At 45.1% G+C, this 25,000-nt stretch overlaps 1 pseudogene; it reads right to left on the minus strand.

The window, feature by feature from the left end:
- Window positions 1-25,000, minus strand: part of LOC109876069 (tyrosine-protein kinase RYK-like) — a 113,603-nt pseudogene that overhangs the window by 39,606 nt on the left and 48,997 nt on the right.

Consider the following 25,000-nt stretch of genomic DNA (forward strand, 5'->3'; position numbering starts at 1 on the left):
TGGGACGCTACAGTCCCACATTTCCCAGAGAGGTTAAGCCCTGCCACATCCGACGAGCGTCTTAGTCCTGTATTGACGCTTTGTCTGTTTGATGGTTCGCCTGAGGGCATAGCGGGATTTCTAATAGGCATCTGGATTAGTGTCCCGCTCCTTGAAAGCAGAAGCTCTAGCCTTTGCTCGATGTGGATGACACCTGTAATCCATGGCTTCTGGTTGGGAAATGTACGTACGGTCACTGTGGGGACGATGTCGTCAATGCACTTATTGATGAAGCCGATGACTGAGGTGGTGACGAACAACCGCGATGAACGACACACTGACGAACGACGAAGGCGTTTCACACCTACACACTGACGAACGACCGAGGCGTTTCACACCTACACACTGATGAATGACCGAGGCGTTTCACACCTACACACTGACGAATGACCATGTTCTTTTATTGTGCAGAGTTTTGAAAGGAATGTTTTGGTCAGGATGTCACACCTTGGTTAGTGTCAGTTGGAAGTGAGAGCTGGTCATTGGACCGTGTGTTCTGTACCATCTTCAGTTTCACAACCAGGTAACACAATAACATAAACGGAGTTGGACATTGTGTTCCGTGTTCTTTTGGTTTCACAACATGAGATGATTGCAGAAGGTCAGAAGATACTCCCCAGAAGAGAACAACTGATCTACCGGACAAGTTGGGTCACGTCGCAGTCGCAGCGCAGTGTGTGTCCTGTGACTGTGTATGCTATAGCTGTCAGTCAGGATACTTGTGTTGTGATGGTTTAATGCAGTTTAATCCAATAATCACAATTCAGGCTATATACAGACTTCAGCGCCAGTCAGCTCTGGAATTCTGGGGGGAGTTCTGCGAACTGTTTCAGTCGCTGGTGCAATACTGTGTGCGTGTTACCTTCGTGTAGGGACGTCCCGTAGAGTGACTATCAGTGTGTGTGTTACCTTCGTGTAGGACATCCCGTAGAGTGACTATCAGTGTGTGTGTTACCTTCGTAAAGGGACATCCCGTAGAGTGACTATCAGTGTGTGTGTTACCTTCGTAAAGGGACATCCCGTAGAGTGACTATCAGTGTGTGTGTTACCTTCGTGTAGGGACATCCCGTAGAGTGACTATCAGTGTGTGTGTTACCTTCGTGTAGGGACATCCCGTAGAGTGACTATCAGTGTGTGTGTTACCTTCGTGTAGGGACATCCCGTAGAGTGACTATCAGTGTGTGTGTTACCTTCGTGTAGGACATCCTGTAGAGTGACTATCAGTGTGTGTGTGTGTTACCTTCGTGCAGGACGTCCCGTAGAGTGACTATCAGTGTGTGTGTGTGTGTTACCTTCGTGCAGGACGTCCCGTAGAGTGACTATCAGTGTGTGTGTGTGTGTCTGTGTGTGTGTGTGTGTTACCTTCGTGCAGGACGTCCCGTAGAGTGACTATCAGTGTGTGTGTTACCTTCGTGTAGGACATCCCGTAGAGTGACTATCAGTGTGTGTGTTACCTTCGTGTAGGACATCCTGTAGAGTGACTATCAGTGTGTGTGTGTGTTACCTTCGTGCAGGACGTCCCGTAGAGTGACTATCAGTGTGTGTGTGTGTGTGTGTGTTACCTTCGTGCAGGACGTCCCGTAGAGTGACTATCAGTGTGTGTGTGTGTGTGTGTGTGTGTGTTACCTTCGTGCAGGACGTCCCGTAGAGTGACTATCAGTGTGTGTGTGTGTGTTACCTTCGTGTAGGGACATCCCGTAGAGTGACTATCAGTGTGTGTGTTACCTTCGTGTAGGACATCCCGTAGAGTGACTATCAGTGTGTGTGTTACCTTCGTGTAGGACATCCTGTAGAGTGACTATCAGTGTGTGTGTGTGTTACCTTCGTGCAGGACGTCCCGTAGAGTGACTATCAGTGTGTGTGTGTGTGTGTGTGTGTGTGTGTGTTACCTTCGTGTAGGGACATCCCGTAGAGTGACTATCAGTGTGTGTGTTACCTTCGTGTAGGACATCCCGTAGAGTGACTATCAGTGTGTGTGTTACCTTCGTGTAGGACATCCTGTAGAGTGACTATCAGTGTGTGTGTGTGTTACCTTCGTGCAGGACGTCCCGTAGAGTGACTATCAGTGTGTGTGTGTGTGTGTGTGTGTGTGTGTGTGTGTGTGTGTGTGTGTTACCTTCGTGCAGGACGTCCCGTAGAGTGACTATCAGTGTGTGTGTGTGTGTGTGTGTGTGTGTGTGTGTGTTACCTTCGTGCAGGACGTCCCGTAGAGTGACTATCAGTGTGTGTGTGTGTGTGTGTGTGTGTGTGTGTGTGTGTGTGTGTGTGTGTGTGTGTGTGTGTGTGTTACCTTCGTGCAGGACGTCCCGTAGAGTGACTCTCAGTCTGGAGATGGAGATGTCTTTGACCTTGGCTTTGGCTTCAAGCAGACTAACGCTTCTCAGGTCGTTCTTCTCAATACGCAGTGACGGGTAGCCTTGGTGGGTGGGGGAGAGAAGGAGTGGGATGGCGGGTAGGAGGGAGGGAGAGAGGGACGGTGGGTAGGAGGGAGGGAGAGGGGGACGGTGGGTAGGAGGGAAGGAGAGGGGGACGGTGGGTAGGAGGGAAGGAGAGAGGGACAGTGGGTAGGAGGAAAGGAGGGAGGGAGAGAGGGACGGTGGGTAGGAGGGAAGGACAGTGGGTAGGAGGGAGGGAGAGGGGGACGGTGGGTAGGAGGGAAGGAGAGAGGGACGGTGGGTAGGAGGGAGGGAGAGAGGGACGGTGGGTAGGAGGGAGGGAGAGGGGGGCGGTGGGTAGGAGGGAAGGAGAGAGGGACGGTGGGTAGGAGGAAAGGAGGGAGGGAGGGAGAGAGGGACGGTGGGTAGGAGGGAAGGACAGTGGGTAGGAGGGAGGGAGAGGGGGACGGTGGGTAGGAGGGAAGGAGAGAGGGACGGTGGGTAGGAGGGAAGGAGAGAGGGACGGTGGGTAGGAGGGAAGGAGAGAGGGACGGTGGGTAGGAGGGAGGGAGAGAGGGACGGTGGGTAGGAGGGAAGGAGAGGGACAGTGGGTAGGAGGGAGGGAGAGGGACAGTGGGTAGGAGGGAGGGAGAGAGGGAAGGAGGGAGAGAAAGCGAGCGAGCGACGGACAAGTCAGTGTGCGTTTAAAAAAGATCAGACCTCTAATACACATTCTCCTCCCTTCTAATAAAAAACTCTCCTAACTTTACTGTCTCCTTCACCGTCGCCCTCCAATAACCTTGAAAATATGAGAAGGAGTTTGAACCTTAGTATGATGACTTATCTGAGGCTCAAAAGGTTTATGAAAGCCATGTCTAAAGCTGAATCAACATTCTTCACTTGGCAAGTTTTGTAGTTTAAAATAGTTCATTTAAAAACAACCCACCAGAGATCAGGCTGATTGGGTGAATGTAATCATCTCATCTCCAGTCACTTTCATAACATCGCTACAGACATATGTTAGTGTTTGAAGCCTGTCCTACTGTTGGCAAATATGAACATTCAATGTCAACACCCCTTTTCTAGAAACACGTATCCCCGGTGGACATGTCAGTGGAGACAGACACCACATTATAATACAGCAGCATACTGTAACACGTCAGTGGAGACAGATACCACATTATAATACAGCAGCATACTGTAACACGTCAGTGGAGACAGATACCACATTATAATACAGCAGAATACTGTAACACGTCAGTGGAGACAGATACCACATTATAATACAGCAGCATACTGTAACACGTCAGTGGAGACAGATACCACATTATAATACAGCAGCATACTGTAACACGTCAGTGGAGACAGATACCACATTATAATACAGCAGAATACTGTAACACGTCAGTGGAGACAGACACCACATTATAATACAGCAGCATACTGTAACACGTCAGTGGAGACAGATACCACATTATAATACAGCAGCATACTGTAACATGTCAGTGGAGACAGATACCACATTATAATACAGCAGCATACTGTAACACGTCAGTGGAGACAGATACCACATTATAATACAGCAGCATACTGTAACACGTCAGTGGAGACAGACACCACATTATAATACAGCAGCATACTGTAACACGTCAGTGGAGACAGACACCACATTATAATACAGCAGCATACTGTAACACGTCAGTGGAGACAGATACCACATTATAATACAGCAGCATACTGTAACACGTCAGTGGAGACAGATACCACATTATAATACAGCAGCATACTGTAACACGTCAGTGGAGACAGATACCACATTATAATACAGCAGCATACTGTAACACGTCAGTGGAGACAGATACCACATTATAATACAGCAGCATACTGTAACACGTCAGTGGAGACAGATACCACATTATAATACAGCAGCATACTGTAACACGTCAGTGGAGACAGACACCACATTATAATACAGCAGCATACTGTAACACGTCAGAGGAGACAGACACCACATTATAATACAGCAGCATACTGTAACACGTCAGTGGAGACAGATACCACATTATAATACAGCAGCATACTGTAACACGTCAGTGGAGACAGATACCACATTATAATACAGCAGCATACTGTAACACGTCAGTGGAGACAGATACCACATTATAATACAGCAGCATACTGTAACACGTCAGTGGAGACAGACACCACATTATAATACAGCAGCATACTGTAACACGTCAGTGGAGACAGACACCACATTATAATACAGCAGCATACTGTAACACGTCAGTGGAGACAGACACCACATTATAATACAGCAGCATACTGTAACACGTCAGTGGAGACAGATACCACATTATAATACAGCAGCATACTGTAACACGTCAGTGGAGACAGACACCACATTATAATACAGCAGCATACTGTAACACGTCAGTGGAGACAGATACCACATTATAATACAGCAGCATACTGTAACACGTCAGTGGAGACAGATACAGTATGCTGCTGTATTATAATGTGGTATCTGTCTCCACTGACGTGTTACAGTATGCTGCTGTATTATAATGTGGTATCTGTCTCCACTGACGTGTTACAGTATGCTGCTGTATTATAATGTGGTATCTGTCTCCACTGACGTGTTACAGTATGCTGCTGTATTATAATGTGGTATCTGTCTCCACTGACGTGTTACAGTATGCTGCTGTATTATAATGTGGTGTCTGTCTCCACTGACATGTTACAGTATGCTGCTGTATTATAATGTGGTATCTGTCTCCACTGACGTGTTACAGTATGCTGCTGTATTATAATGTGGTATCTGTCTCCACTGACGTGTTACAGTATGCTGCTGTATTATAATGTGGTATCTGTCTCCACTGACGTGTTACAGTATGCTGCTGTATTATAATGTGGTATCCGTCTCCACTGACGTGTTACAGTATGCTGCTGTATTATAATGTGGTGTCTGTCTCCACTGACGTGTTACAGTATGCTGCTGTATTATAATGTGGTATCTGTCTCCACTGACGTGTTACAGTATTCTGCTGTATTATAATGTGGTGTCTGTCTCCACTGACGTGTTACAGTATGCTGCTGTATTATAATGTGGTGTCTGTCTCCACTGACGTGTTACAGTATGCTGCTGTATTATAATGTGGTGTCTGTCTCCACTGACGTGTTACAGTATGCTGCTGTATTATAATGTGGTATCTGTCTCCACTGACGTGTTACAGTATGCTGCTGTATTATAATGTGGTATCTGTCTCCACTGACGTGTTACAGTATTCTGCTGTATTATAATGTGGTATCTGTCTCCACTGACGTGTTACAGTATGCTGCTGTATTATAATGTGGTATCTGTCTCCACTGACGTGTTACAGTATGCTGCTGTATTATAATGTGGTATCTGTCTCCACTGACGTGTTACAGTATGCTGCTGTATTATAAGGTGGTATCTGTCTCCACTGACGTGTTACAGTATGCTGCTGTATTATAATGTGGTGTCTGTCTCCACTGACGTGTTACAGTATGCTGCTGTATTATAATGTGGTATCTGTCTCCACTGACATGTTACAGTATGCTGCTGTATTATAATGTGGTGTCTGTCTCCACTGACGTGTTACAGTATGCTGCTGTATTATAATGTGGTATCTGTCTCCACTGACGTGTTACAGTATGCTGCTGTATTATAATGTGGTGTCTGTCTCCACTGACGTGTTACAGTATGCTGCTGTATTATAATGTGGTATCTGTCTCCACTGACGTGTTACAGTATGCTGCTGTATTATAATGTGGTATCTGTCTCCACTGACGTGTTACAGTATTCTGCTGTATTATAATGTGGTGTCTGTCTCCACTGACGTGTTACAGTATGCTGCTGTATTATAATGTGGTATCTGTCTCCACTGACGTGTTACAGTATGCTGCTGTATTATAATGTGGTATCTGTCTCCACTGACGTGTTACAGTATGCTGCTGTATTATAATGTGGTATCTGTCTCCACTGACGTGTTACAGTATGCTGCTGTATTATAATGTGGTGTCTGTCTCCACTGACGTGTTACAGTATGCTGCTGTATTATAATGTGGTGTCTGTCTCCACTGACGTGTTACAGTATGCTGCTGTATTATAATGTGGTGTCTGTCTCCACTGACGTGTTACAGTATGCTGCTGTATTATAATGTGGTATCTGTCTCCACTGACGTGTTACAGTATTCTGCTGTATTATAATGTGGTGTCTGTCTCCACTGACATGTTACAGTATGCTGCTGTATTATAATGTGGTGTCTGTCTCCACTGACGTGTTACAGTATTCTGCTGTATTATAATGTGGTATCTGTCTCCACTGACGTGTTACAGTATGCTGCTGTATTATAATGTGGTGTCTGTCTCCACTGACGTGTTACAGTATGCTGCTGTATTATAATGTGGTGTCTGTCTCCACTGACGTGTTACAGTATGCTGCTGTATTATAATGTGGTATCTGTCTCCACTGACGTGTTACAGTATGCTGCTGTATTATAATGTGGTATCTGTCTCCACTGACGTGTTACAGTATGCTGCTGTATTATAATGTGGTATCTGTCTCCACTGACGTGTTACAGTATGCTGCTGTATTATAATGTGGTATCTGTCTCCACTGACGTGTTACAGTATGCTGCTGTATTATAATGTGGTATCTGTCTCCACTGACGTGTTACAGTATGCTGCTGTATTATAATGTGGTGTCTGTCTCCACTGACGTGTTACAGTATGCTGCTGTATTATAATGTGGTGTCTGTCTCCACTGACGTGTTACAGTATGCTGCTGTATTATAATGTGGTATCTGTCTCCACTGACGTGTTACAGTATGCTGCTGTATTATAATGTGGTATCTGTCTCCACTGACGTGTTACAGTATGCTGCTGTATTATAATGTGGTGTCTGTCTCCACTGACGTGTTACAGTATTCTGCTGTATTATAATGTGGTATCTGTCTCCACTGACGTGTTACAGTATTCTGCTGTATTATAATGTGGTATCTGTCTCCACTGACGTGTTACAGTATGCTGCTGTATTATAATGTGGTGTCTGTCTCCACTGACGTGTTACAGTATGCTGCTGTATTATAATGTGGTATCTGTCTCCACTGACGTGTTACAGTATGCTGCTGTATTATAATGTGGTATCTGTCTCCACTGACGTGTTACAGTATGCTGCTGTATTATAATGTGGTATCTGTCTCCACTGACGTGTTACAGTATGCTGCTGTATTATAATGTGGTATCTGTCTCCACTGACGTGTTACAGTATGCTGCTGTATTATAATGTGGTATCTGTCTCCACTGACGTGTTACAGTATGCTGCTGTATTATAATGTGGTATCTGTCTCCACTGACGTGTTACAGTATGCTGCTGTATTATAATGTGGTGTCTGTCTCCACTGACGTGTTACAGTATTCTGCTGTATTATAATGTGGTATCTGTCTCCACTGACGTGTTACAGTATTCTGCTGTATTATAATGTGGTATCTGTCTCCACTGACGTGTTACAGTATGCTGCTGTATTATAATGTGGTATCTGTCTCCACTGACGTGTTACAGTATGCTGCTGTATTATAATGTGGTATCTGTCTCCACTGACGTGTTACAGTATTCTGCTGTATTATAATGTGGTATCTGTCTCCACTGACGTGTTACAGTATGCTGCTGTATTATAATGTGGTGTCTGTCTCCACTGACGTGTTACAGTATGCTGCTGTATTATAATGTGGTGTCTGTCTCCACTGACGTGTTACAGTATGCTGCTGTATTATAATGTGGTATCTGTCTCCACTGACGTGTTACAGTATGCTGCTGTATTATAATGTGGTATCTGTCTCCACTGACGTGTTACAGTATGCTGCTGTATTATAATGTGGTATCTGTCTCCACTGACGTGTTACAGTATGCTGCTGTATTATAATGTGGTATCTGTCTCCACTGACGTGTTACAGTATGCTGCTGTATTATAATGTGGTATCTGTCTCCACTGACGTGTTACAGTATGCTGCTGTATTATAATGTGGTGTCTGTCTCCACTGACGTGTTACAGTATGCTGCTGTATTATAATGTGGTATCTGTCTCCACTGACGTGTTACAGTATGCTGCTGTATTATAATGTGGTATCTGTCTCCACTGACGTGTTACAGTATTCTGCTGTATTATAATGTGGTATCTGTCTCCACTGACGTGTTACAGTATTCTGCTGTATTATAATGTGGTATCTGTCTCCACTGACGTGTTACAGTATGCTGCTGTATTATAATGTGGTATCTGTCTCCACTGACGTGTTACAGTATGCTGCTGTATTATAATGTGGTATCTGTCTCCACTGACGTGTTACAGTATGCTGCTGTATTATAATGTGGTATCTGTCTCCACTGACGTGTTACAGTATGCTGCTGTATTATAATGTGGTGTCTGTCTCCACTGACGTGTTACAGTATGCTGCTGTATTATAATGTGGTGTCTGTCTCCACTGACGTGTTACAGTATGCTGCTGTATTATAATGTGGTATCTGTCTCCACTGACGTGTTACAGTATGCTGCTGTATTATAATGTGGTATCTGTCTCCACTGACGTGTTACAGTATGCTGCTGTATTATAATGTGGTATCTGTCTCCACTGACGTGTTACAGTATGCTGCTGTATTATAATGTGGTGTCTGTCTCCACTGACGTGTTACAGTATGCTGCTGTATTATAATACCCCCCCCCCCAAAAAAAACAATTATAATGGCAAAGAGTTTCTGTGCAACATTTCCTAATGTCATCAGTTTGACCGGCTGTAGGAAGTAGAAATCTGTGAAAAGGACACAGCATGTTTCTGATAATATTTCAGTTGGGCTTGAATGATGCTGATAAAGATAACACCTCTCTGCAGGCTGTCCATTCACGTGTTCTCAAGATGCTGAAAGAAATAGGGTTTTATTTCTCCACTCCTGTTCGAGAGTCAAAATGAAAAGAAATGCTGGCGTAATTGTGCAGGAGTTAATATTAAGGTTAAAGACCTACAGTCAAGTGTCCAGATTTCATTTGCCATTCAACCCATCTGAACAGTAAGCTACAGTTCCCTTGAGATAACAGGCCTATTTGAAGTCACTGTCTTGTGACTCACAGCCGGCACCCCCGGCACAGCCGGCACCCCCGGCACAGCCGGCACCCCCGGCACAGCCAGGCACCCCCGGCACAGCCAGGCACCCCCGGCACAGCCAGGCACCCCCGGCACAGCCAGGCACCCCCGGCACAGCCAGGCACCCCCGGCACAGCCAGGCACCCCCGGCACAGCCAGCACCCCCGGCACAGCCAGCACCCCCGGCACAGCCAGCACTGCTATCATCTTTTACCACTTAACCAAAACTTTCCTGTGCTGGTCCTCCCTTCTCTTTATTGTCAACTTTCCATTTCACAGCTTTTCTCTTATTTAACTCAACTTTGACATCATTGTCCTTTTTGTCTCAGTGGATCGACGTGAACGTTTTCTGCACCATCCCAAAACGTAATTTTTTTGCAATTGGTGTGTTAAAAGTTTTGCGCTATAGCTTACGCTGGCAAAAGCATAAGTGACAACAAAACCTCAAATTGATACATTAATGGATTATTTTTAATCAAATCTAAATTTGATTTGTGACAAGCGCCGAATACAACCGGTGTAGACCTTAGTGAAATGATCACCTACAAGCCCTTTACCAACAATGCAGTCAAGAAAAATAACTGTTAAGTTTTGTATTCTTTCTTCAACCCACCACCCACCCTTCATCCACACAATATTTCATGACCTTAAAACCCAACAACTGCCCCGCGGATATAACCATCAAACATCCTTTAAAACCTCTCCGCTCCTTTCAGACCCCTCTTTCAAAGTCACCGAGATCTCTTCTTCTAGCCAAAACAATGGGCAACTGGGGATTTTAATACATGACCCTAAGCATGATGGGATGTTAACGGCCTAATTAACTCATGAACCACACCTGTGTGGAAGCACCTGCTTTTGATATAGTTTGTATCCCGATTTTACTGAAGTGATTCCTTTATTTTGGCAGTTACCAATAAGGCTCATCATTCATTTAAAAAAAAATAAGACAAAAATAGCTGTAAATATCCCAGGTTGCACCTTTAAAACATCAGTATGAAATTGGGTTGAGATACTCCAGTCCAGGACAAGCTGAACTAAGCTAAACCCGAGGGATTCGTGAAGAAACGCAACGTGTCACGCATGCTGGCGCGTATCCCTCCCATCCTATATGTCAATCTAAACATTTTAAGCCCACTTCATATGGAAAAGTGAAACATGCTTAATGAACCTCAAATCACATGATGCCTACAGGCGACAGTGAGATCAGGATTGGTATGTGACTTCATCATATCAAAGATTATTTGTTGCATAAACAGATGAGTTTAAAACAGCTGAAGAGACATGCTTGTGTTTCCAGCTCCAGCAGTGCAATGAAATGTTTAACAGCACAACACTATCTAAACGGCACAATACTATCTAAGAAAGTCGTGAAGAGGACACGACAACGCCTTTCCCCCCTCAGGAGAATGAAAAGATATCAACAGCTGCACCGTCGAGAGCCTGGTTGCATCACCGCCTGATATGGCGACTTCTCGGCATCTGACCGTAAGGCACTATTGAGGGTAATACGTACAGCCCAGTACATCACTGGGACCAAGCTTCCTGCCATCCAGGACCTTTGTACCAGGCGGTGTCAGAGGAAGGCCCAAAGAATTGTCAAAGACTCCAGTCACCCTAGTCATAGACTGTCCTCTCTGCTACCGCAAGGCATGCGGTACCAGAGCTCCGAGTCTAGAACCAAAAGGATCCTTAACAGCTTCTATCCCCAAGCCATAAAACTGCTGAACAGCTAATCCAATGGTCACCCCGACTATTTACACATTGACCCCCCCCACCCCCCCACTTTTAAACTGCTGCTACTCTCCGTTTACCCATGCATAGTCACTTTACCCCTGTCCAACATGTACCCGCGCACATTGACTCAGTACAGGTACCACTTGAATATAGCCTCATTGTTATTATAGTGTGTTATTTTTTTACTTTAGTTTATTTAGTAAATATATTCTTAACTATATTTTCTTTAAAACTGCATTGTTGGTTAAAGGGCTTGTAAGTAAGCATTTCACTGTTGTATTTGGAGCATGTGACAAATAATAATATATATTTTTTTTTAAACAGCACAATACTATCTAACAGGACAATACTGTACACAAATAAAACAAAACAATGAGAAGAAACCAGAAATATCAGAATAAGCTGTTAGTGTCAGGTCATTTATTCTTTATATAATGACTATAGCATGTAATGCAACTATAGCATGTAATGCAACTATAGCATGTAATGCAACTATAGCATGTAATGCAACTATAGCATGTAATGCAACTATAGCATGTAATGCAACTATAGCATGTAATGCAACTATAGCATGTAATGCAACTATAGCATGTAATGCAACTATAAAATGTAATGCAACTATAAAATGTAATGCAACTATAAAATGTAATGCAACTATAGCATGTAATGCAACTATAAAATGTAATGCAACTATAAAATGTAATGCAACTATAAAATGTAATGCAACTATAGCATGTAATGCAACTATAGCATGTAATGCAACTATAGCATGTAATGCAACTATAGCATGTAATGCAACTATAGCATGTAATGCAACTATAGCATGTAATGCAACTATAGCATGTAATGCAACTATAGCATGTAATGCAACTATAGCATGTAATGCAACTATAGCATGTAATGCAACTATAGCATGTAATGCAACTATAAAATGTAATGCAACTATAACACGTAATGCAACTATAACACGTAATGCAACTATAGCATGTAATGCAACTATAGCATGTAATGCAACTATAACATGTAATGCAACTATAGCATATCATGAACTATAACATGTAATGCAACTATAGCATGTAATGCAACTATAGCATGTAATGCAACTATAATATGTAATGCAACTATAGCATATCATGAACTATAACATGTAATGCAACTATAGCATGTAATGCAACTATAGCATGTAATGCAACTATAGCATGTAATGCAACTATAGCATGTAATGCAACTATAGCATGTAATGCAACTATAGCATGTAATGCAACTATAGCATGTAATGCAACTATAACATGTAATGCAACTATAGCATGTAATGCAACTATAGCATGTAATGCAACTATAGCATGTAATGCAACTATAGCATGTAATGCAACTATAGCATGTAATGCAACTATAACATGTAATGCAACTATAGCATGTAATGCAAACTATAGCATGTAATGCAACTATAGCATGTAATGCAACTATAGCATGTAATGCAACTATAGCATGTAATGCAACTATAGCATGTAATGCAACTATAACATGTAATGCAACTATAGCATGTAATGCAACTATAACATGTAATGCAACTATAACATGTAATGCAACTATAGCATGTAATGCAACTATAACATGTAATGCAACTATAGCATGTAATGCAACTATAGCATGTAATGCAACTATAGCATGTAATGCAACTATAACATGTAATGCAACTATAGCATGTAATGCAACTATAGCATGTAATGCAACTATAGCATGTAATGCAACTATAGCATGTAATGCAACTATAGCATGTAATGCAACTATAGCATGTAATGCAACTATAGCATGTAATGCAACTATAACATGTAATGCAACTATAACATGTAATGCAACTATAGCATGTAATGCAACTATAGCATGTAATGCAACTATAGCATGTAATGCAACTATAGCATGTAATGCAACTATAGCATGTAATGCAACTATAGCATGTAATGCAACTATAACATGTAATGCAACTATAGCATGTAATGCAACTATAGCATGTAATGCAACTATAGCATGTAATGCAACTATAGCATGTAATGCAACTATAGCATGTAATGCAACTATAGCATGTAATGCAACTATAGCATGTAATGCAACTATAGCATGTAATGCAACTATAGCATGTAATGCAACTATAAAATGTAATGCAACTATAAAATGTAATGCAACTATAAAATGTAATGCAACTATAGCATGTAATGCAACTATAAAATGTAATGCAACTATAAAATGTAATGCAACTATAGCATGTAATGCAACTATAGCATGTAATGCAACTATAGCATGTAATGCAACTATAGCATGTAATGCAACTATAGCATGTAATGCAACTATAGCATGTAATGCAACTATAGCATGTAATGCAACTATAGCATGTAATGCAACTATAACATGTAATGCAACTATAGCATGTAATGCAACTATAGCATGTAATGCAACTATAGCATGTAATGCAACTATAACATGTAATGCAACTATAACATGTAATGCAACTATAACATGTAATGCAACTATAACATGTAATGCAACTATAGCATGTAATGCAACTATAACATGTAATGCAACTATAACATGTAATGCAACTATAGCATGTAATGCAACTATAGCATGTAATGCAACTATAACATGTAATGCAACTATAGCATGTAATGCAACTATAACATGTAATGCAACTATAGCATGTAATGCAACTATAGCATGTAATGCAACTATAGCATGTCATGAACTATAGCATGTAATGTAACTATAGCATGTAATGCAACTATAGCATGTAATGCAACTATAAAATGTAATGCAACTATAAAATGTAATGCAACTATAAAATGTAATGCAACTATAAAATGTAATGCAACTATAAAATGTAATGCAACTATAAAATGTAATGCAACTATAAAATGTAATGCAACTATAAAATGTAATGCAACTATAAAATGTAATGCAACTATAAAATGTAATGCAACGCAACTATAAATGTAATGCAACTATAAAATGTAATGCAACTATAAAATGTAATGCAACTATAAAATGTAATGCAACTATAAAATGTAATGCAACTATAAAATGTAATGCAACTATAAAATGTTAGGTTTTATAGTACACCATCAGTACCATCTTTACATATATTCTGAGATAAATCTGTTACAGGGAGCAGACATTTGCCTTGTCTTGAGCAGACAGTCTTCAGACCAGAGAGATGTCCTTGCGCTTTGCTGCCACCTAGTGGGTAAACTGAGAACAGCACCAAACTATGTTAAACATCAACCACCCGTGCGTGTCTGATCAGTAGATCTGTGACGATTAATTGTCATGAAAATAACCACAGATTTCATAATTGTCATTTTCATTGAAACATGTTTTGAGCTTGTATTGCATCTTTGGATACGGTCTAACGAATACAACAACAGCTCTGGTGACAACCGTTGGCTCTACGGTCTAACGAATACAACAACAGCTCTGGTGCCAACCCATTGGCTCTACGGTCTAACGAATACAACAACAGCTCTAGTGACAACCGTTTGCTCTACGGTCTTACGAATACAACAACAGCTCTAGTGACAACCGTTTGCTCTACGGTCTAACGAATACAACAACAGCTCTGGTGACAACCCATTGGCTCTACGGTCTAACGAATACAACAACAGCTCTGGTGACAACCCATTGGCTCTAAGGTCTAACGAATACAACAACAGCTCTGGTGACAACCCATTGGCTCTACGGTCTAACGAATACAACAACAGCTCTGGTGACAACCCATTGGCTCTACGGTCTAACGAATACAACAACAGCTCTGGTGCCAACCCATTGGCTCTACGGTCTAACGAATACAACAACAGCTCTAGTGACAACCCATTGGCTCTACGGTCTAACGAATACAACAACAGCTCTAGTGACAACCGTTTGCTCTACGGTCTAACGAATACAACAACAGCTCTGGTGACAACCGTTGGCTCTACGGTCTAACGAATACAACAACAGCTCTGGTGACAACCCATTGGCTCTACGGTCTAACGAATACAACAACAGCTCTGGTGACAACCGTTGGCTCTACGGTCTAACGAATACAACAACAGCTCTGGTGACAACCCATTGGCTCTACGGTCTAACGAATACAACAACAGCTCTGGTGACAACCGTTGGCTCTACGGTCTAACGAATACAACAACAGCTCTGGTGACAACCCATTGGCTCTACGGTCTAACGAATACAACAACAGCTCTGGTGACAACCCATTGGCTCTACGGTCTAACGAATACAACAACAGCTCTGGTGACAACCGTTGGCTCTACGGTCTAACGAATACAACAACAGCTCTGGTGACAACCCATTGGCTCTACGGTCTAACGAATACAACAACAGCTCTGGTGCCAACCCATTGGCTCTACGGTCTAACGAATACAACAACAGCTCTGGTGACAACCGTTGGCTCTACGGTCTAACGAATACAACAACAGCTCTGGTGACAACCCATTGGCTCTACGGTCTAACGAATACAACAACAGCTCTGGTGACAACCGTTTGCTCTACGGTCTAACGAATACAACAACAGCTCTGGTGACAACCGTTGGCTCTACGGTCTAACGAATACAACAACAGCTCTGGTGACAACCCATTGGCTCTACGGTCTAACGAATACAACAACAGCTCTGGTGACAACCCATTGGCTCTACGGTCTAACGAATACAACAACAGCTCTAGTGACAACCGTTGGCTCTACGGTCTAACGAATACAACAACAGCTCTGGTGACAACCCATTGGCTCTACGGTCTAACGAATACAACAACAGCTCTGGTGACAACCGTTTGCTCTACGGTCTAACGAATACAACAACAGCTCTGGTGACAACCGTTTGCTCTACAGTCTAACGAATACAACAACAGCTCTGGTGACAACCGTTTGCTCTACGGTCTAACGAATACAACAACAGCTCTGGTGACAACCCATTGGCTCTACGGTCTAACGAATACAACAACAGCTCTAGTGACAACCGTTGGCTCTACGGTCTAACGAATACAACAACAGCTCTGGTGACAACCCATTGGCTCTACGGTCTAACGAATACAACAACAGCTCTGGTGACAACCCATTGGCTCTACGGTCTAACGAATACAACAACAGCTCTAGTGACAACCGTTGGCTCTACGGTCTAACGAATACAACAACAGCTCTGGTGACAACCCATTGGCTCTACGGTCTAACGAATACAACAACAGCTCTGGTGACAACCCATTGGCTCTACGGTCTAACGAATACAACAACAGCTCTGGTGACAACAAACTCAAAAACAAAATGGTTTAAGGGCTTTTCCTCCAGACTGTGCTGCTCTGCTAGTAAAATATTGACACATTTGACCCTTTTCATGTCAACATTATAAACTGATTTTAGGGAAACTATATATGCACTTAAATAAAAAATACATACCCTCTTCAAATAAATGTAATATGACGATTATGACAAAAGAAAAGTAGACATTTATTTGACGGTCATTGTCCTTAACGGTCCGTTACCAGATTATAGGATAATGGTGCCACAGTAGATCTCACTGTGAGGAAAGGCACTGCAACGTCACCAATGAGAGAACTGATTCAATGAAATTAATTTTACTGGAAGGTGTATTGTTGCACTTTAAGAGGACTGAAGCCAACTCCTGCAATATGGATGGATTAGCTAAACACTATAGATGATTAAAAACAAACAAACAGGGATAATAAACATGAGGATGAATGAATCCGTCAGTAGAAGTTATGAATAGGGCCTCTGTTCCGGAACAATAAAAATGTCACATGACAGATATGATCCTGTATTTTTAAGCCTTCTCCAGAAATGAACATTACACCAAAAAATTAAAGTAATTGTGTTTGATTAAAAAATATAAAAAAAAGACAGTTTGATGAAAAAGCTTTAAATAAAATGTAAAGTCATGTGACATTACAAAACACAGGGAGCCTAGTGCAGTGGATGGGCCCACGGTAAGACTGGACTAGTGCAGTGGATGGGCCCACGGTAAGACTGGACTAGTGCAGTGGATGGGCCCACGGTAAGACTGGACTAGTGCAGTGGATGGGCCCACGGTAAGACTGGACTAGTGCAGTGGGGATGGGCCCACGGTAAGACTGGACTAGTGCAGTGGATGGGCCCACGGTAAGACTGGACTAGTGCAGTGGGGATGGGCCCACGGTAAGACTGGACTAGTGCAGTGGATGGGCCCACGGTAAGACTGGACTAGTGCAGTGGATGGGCCCACGGTAAGACTGGACTAGTGCAGTGGATGGGCCCACGGTAAGACTGGACTAGTGCAGTGGATGGGCCCACGGTAAGACTGGACTAGTGCAGTGGATGGGCCCACGGTAAGACTGGACTAGTGCAGTGGATGGGCCCACGGTAAGACTGGACTAGTGCAGTGGATGGGCCCACGGTAAGACTGGACTAGTGCAGTGGATGGGCCCACGGTAAGACTGGACTAGTGCAGTGGGGATGGGCCCACGGTAAGACTGGACTAGTGCAGTGGATGGGCCCACGGTAAGACTGGACTAGTGCAGTGGATGGGCCCACGGTAAGACTGGACTAGTGCAGTGGATGGGCCCACGGTAAGACTGGACTAGTGCAGTGGGGATGGGCCCACGGTAAGACTGGACTAGTGCAGTGGATGGGCCCACGGTAAGACTGGACTAGTGCAGTGGGGATGGGCCCACGGTAAGACTGGACTAGTGCAGTGGGGATGGGCCCACGGTAAGACTGGACTAGTGCAGTGGATGGGCCCACGGTAAGACTGGACTAGTGCAGTGGATGGGCCCACGGTAAGACTGGACTAGTGCAGTGGGGATGGGCCCACGGTAAGACTGGACTAGTGCAGTGGGGATGGGCCCACGGTAAGACTGGACTAGTGCAGTGGATGGGCCCACGGTAAGACTGGACTAGTGCAGTGGATGGGCCCACGGTAAGACTGGACTAGTGCAGTGGATGGGCCCACGGTAAGACTGGACTAGTGCAGTGGATGGGCCCACGGTAAGACTGGACTAGTGCAGTGGATGGGCCCACGGTAAGACTGGACTAGTGCAGTGGGGATGGGCCCACGGTAAGACTGGACTAGTGCAGTGGATGGGCCCACGGTAAGACTGGACTAGTGCAGTGGATGGGCCCACGGTAAGACTGGACTAGTGCAGTGGATGGGCACACGGTAAGACTGGACTAGTGCAGTGGATGGGCCCACGGTAAGACTGGACTAGTGCAGTGGATGGGCCCACGGTAAGACTGGACTAGTGCAGTGGGGATGGGCCCACGGTAAGACTGGACTAGTGCAGTGGATGGGCCCACGGTAAGACTGGACTAGTGCAGTGGATGGGCCCACGGTAAGACTGGACTAGTGCAGTGGATGGGCCCACGGTAAGACTGGACTAGTGCAGTGGATGGGCCCACGGTAAGACTGGACTAGTGCAGTGGATGGGCCCACGGTAAGACTGGACTAGTGCAGTGGATGGGCCCACGGTAAGACTGGACTAGTGCAGTGGGGATGGGCCCACGGTAAGACTGGACTAGTGCAGTGGGGATGGGCCCACGGTAAGACTGGACTAGTGCAGTGGGGATGGGCCCACGGTAAGACTGGACTAGTGCAGTGGGATGGGCCCACGGTAAGACTGGACTAGTGCAGTGGGGATGGGCCCACGGTAAGACTGGACTAGTGCAGTGGATGGGCCCACGGTAAGACTGGACTAGTGCAGTGGGGATGGGCCCACGGTAAGACTGGACTAGTGCAGTGGGGATGGGCCCACGGTAAGACTGGACTAGTGCAGTGGGGATGGGCCCACGGTAAGACTGGACTAGTGCAGTGGGGATGGGCCCACGGTAAGACTGGACTAGTGCAGTGGGGATGGGCCCACGGTAAGACTGGACTAGTGCAGTGGATGGGCCCACGGTAAGACTGGACTAGTGCAGTGGATGGGCCCACGGTAAGACTGGACTAGTGCAGTGGGGATGGGCCCACGGTAAGACTGGACTAGTGCAGTGGGGATGGGCCCACGGTAAGACTGGACTAGTGCAGTGGGGATGGGCCCACGGTAAGACTGGACTAGTGCAGTGGGGATGGGCCCACGGTAAGACTGGACTAGTGCAGTGGGGATGGGCCCACGGTAAGACTGGACTAGTGCAGTGGGGATGGGCCCACGGTAAGACTGGACTAGTGCAGTGGGGATGGGCCCACGGTAAGACTGGACTAGTGCAGTGGGGATGGGCCCACGGTAAGACTGGACTAGTGCAGTGGATGGGCCCACGGTAAGACTGGACTAGTGCAGTGGATGGGCCCACGGTAAGACTGGACTAGTGCAGTGGATGGGCCCACGGTAAGACTGGACTAGTGCAGTGGATGGGCCCACGGTAAGACTGGACTAGTGCAGTGGGGATGGGCCCACGGTAAGACTGGACTAGTGCAGTGGATGGGCCCACGGTAAGACTGGACTAGTGCAGTGGGGATGGGCCCACGGTAAGACTGGACTAGTGCAGTGGATGGGCCCACGGTAAGACTGGACTAGTGCAGTGGGGATGGGCCCACGGTAAGACTGGACTAGTACAGTGGGGATGGGCCCACGGTAAGACTGGACTAGTGCAGTGGGGATGGGCCCAAGGTAAGACTGGACTAGTGCAGTGGGGATGGGCCCACGGTAAGACTGGACTAGTGCAGTGGGGATGGGCCCACGGTAAGACTGGACTAGTGCAGTGGGGATGGGTCCACGGTAAGACTGGACTAGTGCAGTGGGGATGGGCCCACGGTAAGACTGGACTAGTGCAGTGGGGATGGGCCCACGGTAAGACTGGACTAGTGCAGTGGGGATGGGCCCACGGTAAGACTGGACTACATGTGACTGAACTTACTTCTGGTTTCATGGACGGGGGCTTCAGGGTTTGGGAAGGTGGCGGCAGCAAGCTGGAGAACGGGTGCAGTGCCAGGGTGATGGTCTGATGGTAAAAGGACAGGGGGGGGTGGAGGGAGGGTGGGAGAGAGAGAGAGTGACAGAGGTGATTAAGGGTTGGGTAAATGACAGGTGTGGGATGGTACCATTAAACACATCAAAGCAGATTAGAGGACACAGCCACCTGCAGTAGGAGGAGGAAGAATGCTTCATGAAGTGCTTTGAGAGACTAGTCAAGGACCATATCACCTCCACCCTACCTGACACCCTAGACCCACTTCAATTTGCTTACCGCCCCAATAGATCCACAGACGATGCAATCTCAACCACACTGCACACTGCCCTAACCCATCTGGACAAGAGGAATACCTCAGCATTTAACACCATAGTACCCTCCAAGCTCGTCATCAAGCTCGAGACCCTGGGTCTCGACCCCGCCCTGTGCAACTGGGTCCTGGACTTCCTGACGGGCCGCCCCCAGGTGGTGAGGGTAGATAACATCTCCACCCCGCTGATCCTCAACACTGGGGCCCCACAGGGGTGCGTTCTGAGCCCTCTCCTGTACTCCCTGTTCACCCACGACTGCGTGGCCATGCACGCCTCCAACTCAATCAAGTTTGTAGACGACACTACAGTGATAGGCTTGATTACCAACAACGACGAGACAGCCTACAGGGAGGAGGTGAGGGCCCTCGGATGTGTGGTGTCAGGAAAATAACCTCACACTCAACGTCAACAAAACAAAGGAGATGATTGTGGACTTCAGGAAACAGCAGAGGGAGCACCCCCCTATCCACACCGACAGGACAGTAGTGGAGAGGGTAGTAAGTTTGAAGTTCCTCGGCGAACACATCACGGACAAACTGAATTGGTCCACCCACACAGACAGCATCGTGAAGAAGGCGCAGCAGCGCCTCTTCAACCTCAGGAGGCTGAAGAAATTCAGCTGGTCACCAAAAATACTCCTGTCGGGCAGAATCAGAAACTGCTCTACAACCGTAAGGCTCTCTAGAGGGTAGTGAGGTCTGCACAACGCATCACCGGGGGCAAACTACCTGCCCTCCAGGACACCTACACCACCCGATGTCACAGGAAGGCCATAAAGATCATCAAGGACAACAAGCACCCCAGCCACTGCCTGTTCACCCTGCTATCATCCAAGGCGAGGGTTGAGAGAGTGAAAAACAGCTTCTATCTCAAGGCCATCAGACTGTTAAACAGCCGTCACTAACATTGAGTGGCTGCTACCAACATACTGACTCAAATCTCTAGCCACTTTAATAATGGAAATTGATGTAAAAAATGTATCACTAGTCACTTTAAACTATGCCACTTAATATAATGTTTATATACCCTACATTACTCATTGCATATGTATATACTGTACTCTATACCATATACTGCATCTTGCCTATGCTGTTCTGTACTATCACTCATTCATATATCTTTATGTATATATTCTTTATCCCTTTATATAAGGCAGTAGGAGCACACAGCCCCAACAGCCTGCAGTAGGAGCACAGAGCCCCAACAGCCTGCAGTAGGAGCACACAGCCCCAACAGCCTGCAATAGGAGCACACAGCCCCAACAGCCTGCAGTAGGAGCACACAGCCCCAACAGCCTGCAGTAGGAGCACACAGCCCCAACAGCCTGCAGTAGGAGCACACAGCCCCAACACCCTGCAGTAGGAGCACACAGCCCCAACACCCTGCAGTAGGAGCACACAGCCCCAACAGCCTGCAGTAGGAGGACAGCCCCAACAGCCTGCAGTAGCAGCACACAGCCCCAACACCCTGCAGTAAGAGCACACAGCCCCAACACCCTGCAGTAGCAGCACACAGCCCCAACACCCTGCAGTAGCAGGACACAGCCCCAACACCCTGCAGTAGCAGCACACAGCCCCAACACCCTGCAGTAGCAGCACACAGCCCCAACACCCTGCAGTAGGAGCACACAGCCCCAACAACCTGCAGTAGGAGAACACAGCCCCAACACCCTGCAGTAGGAGGAGGACACAGCCCCAACACCCTGCAGTAGGAGGAGGACACAGCCCCGACACCCTGCAGTAGGAGGAGGACACAACCCCGACACCCTGCAGTAGGAGGACACAACCCCGACACCCTGCAGTAGGAGGACACAACCCCGACACCCTGCAGTAGGAGCACACAGCCCCAACACCCTGCAGTAGGAGGAGGACGCAGCCACTAGATGGCCACAGTGTACACCCTCTTACACAGAGTCATGTAAACACCACTGAGTAAAATGCATGATGAATCAGACTTCCATATTGGCCATTTGTGTTTATACAGGACATCACGCCCCAACCTACCGTCAACCAAATCATGTCAATGAAGAGCTATACGGAGCAATCCACATAGTTGCACCTCCCAAATTTTGTACGGCAATGCGGTACCAACTCAATCGGACCTCTGCATGCCTCCGGAGGCTACTCCATAAGGAGCTTTCAAACTCATTTTCAGATCAAGCATAAACTCGCTTTTAAACAGTCATCACAATGAATGGAAGTGTTTTGTGGCATGAATGGAATAAGACAAAAACAATGCTGATACACAGCGCATTTGGAAAGTTCAGACCCCTTGATGTCCTGTTGGAAGGTGAACCTTTGCCCCAGTCTGAGGTCCTGAGCAGGTTTTCATCAAGGATCTCTGTACTTTGCTCTGTTCATCTTTCCCTCGATCCTGACTAGTCTCCCAGTTTCTGCCTCTGAAAAACATTCCCATAGCATGAGGCTGCCACCACCACCATGCTTCACCGTAAGGATGTTGACAGGTTTCCTCCAAAACTGACTTTTGGCATTCAGGCCAAAGAGTTCAATCTTGCTTTCATCAGACAACAGAATCTTGTTTTCTCATGGTCTGAGAGTCCTTAAGGTGCCTTTTGGCAAACTCCAAGTGGGCTGTCATGTGTCTTTTACTGAGTAGTGGCTTTCCTTCTACCCACTCTACCATCAAGGCCTGATTGGTGGAGTGCTACAGAGATGGTTGTCCTTCTGTAAGGTTCTCCCATCTCCTTAACAGCTTCTACCCCCAAGCCATAAGACTGCTGAACAAATAATCAAATGGCCACCCAGAGTATTTGCATTGACACCCCTCCCCTTTGTTTTGTACACTGCTGCTATTCGCTGTTTACTGTCTATGCACAGTGACTTTACCCCAACCTCCATGTAAGAATTACCTCGACTAACCTGTACCCCTGCACATGGACTCTACCAGTACCACTGTATATAGCCTCGTTATTTTGTCATGTAAATAACATGTTACTTTATTTAGTAAATATATTCTTAACTCTATTTCTTGAAGTGCATTGTTGGTTAAAGGCTTGTAGAGGTCGAACGATTAATCGGAATGGCCGATTAATTAGGGCCGATTTCAAGTTCTCATAACAATTGGAAATCGGTACTTTTGGGCGGCGATTTGCAGATTAAAAAAATTTTTTATTTTATTTTATTTATACCTTTATTTAACTAGGCAAGTCAGTGTAACCAAAGTGAAATGGCTGGTGTAACCGAAGTAAAATGGCTAGCTAGTTAGCGCGCGCTAATAGCGTTTCAAACGTCACTCGCTCTGAGCCTTCTAGTAGTTGTTCCCCTTGCTCTGCATAGGTAACGCTGCTTCGATGGAGGCCGTTGTCGTTGTGTTGCTGGTTCGAGCCCAGGGAGGAGCGAGGAGAGGGATGGAAGCTATACTGTTACACTGGCAATACTAAAGTGCCTATAAGAACATCCAATAGTCAATGGTTAATGAAATACAAATGGTATAGAGGGAAATAGTCCTATAATTCCTATAATAACTACAACCTAAAACTTCTTAACTGGGAATATTGAAGACTCATGTTAAAAGGAACCACCAGCTTTCATATGTTCTCATGTTCTGAGCAAGGAACTTAAACGTTAGCTTTCTTACATGGCACATATTGCACTTTTACTTTCTTCTCCAACACTTTGTTTTTGCATTATTCAAACCAAATTGAACATGTTTCATTATTTAATTGAGGTTAAATTGATTTTATCGATGTATTATATTAAGTTAAAATAAGTGTTCATTCAGTACTGTTGTAATTGTCATTATTACAAAAAAATAAAAAACACATATATATATTTAAAAAAAAGGTCAGATTAATCGGCATCGGCTTTTTTGGTCCTCCAATAATCGGTATCGGAGTTGAAAAATCATAATTCGGTCGACCTCTACTTGTAAGTAAGCATTTCACGGTAAGGTTGTGTTCAGCGCATGTGACAAATAACATTTGATTTGATCTAAACAGAGGAAATCTGAAGCTCTGTCAGAGTGACCATCAGGTTTCTTGGTCACCTTCCTGACCAAGGCCCTTCTTCCCGATTGCTCAGTTTGCTCGGGCAGCCAGCTCTAGCAGGAGTCTTTCTAGAAAGCGTAAGGGAGGGAAGCAAATCTAGACTCATTGTGGAGAAGAAACGTCAGTTGGCCAGAGCGATGTGGATCGGTCGCCAGGCAAGAAAATGGTAGCCATATTGGTCAGGGAGAAATCCAAACCAGTCTAATTGGAATGAATGGCAGTAGAGGCATAATCCTGTGACATATCAGGAATTGTAACCTAAAATATTGTCTTATAATTATAAATACAGTTCCTATGGATTTTATACAAATGTTCTGTATAAATAGCCTCTATAATATTTGTAAACAGACCATAAATGTAAAAAACAATATCAATATCAGTACGTGTTGCTTTTCCAAATTGTTACTGTCCTATCATCAACTGACTGCATTGATGAATGCA

This window comes from Oncorhynchus kisutch, linkage group LG13, assembly GCF_002021735.2.
Source record: "Oncorhynchus kisutch isolate 150728-3 linkage group LG13, Okis_V2, whole genome shotgun sequence".
Lineage (NCBI taxonomy): Eukaryota > Metazoa > Chordata > Actinopteri > Salmoniformes > Salmonidae > Oncorhynchus > Oncorhynchus kisutch.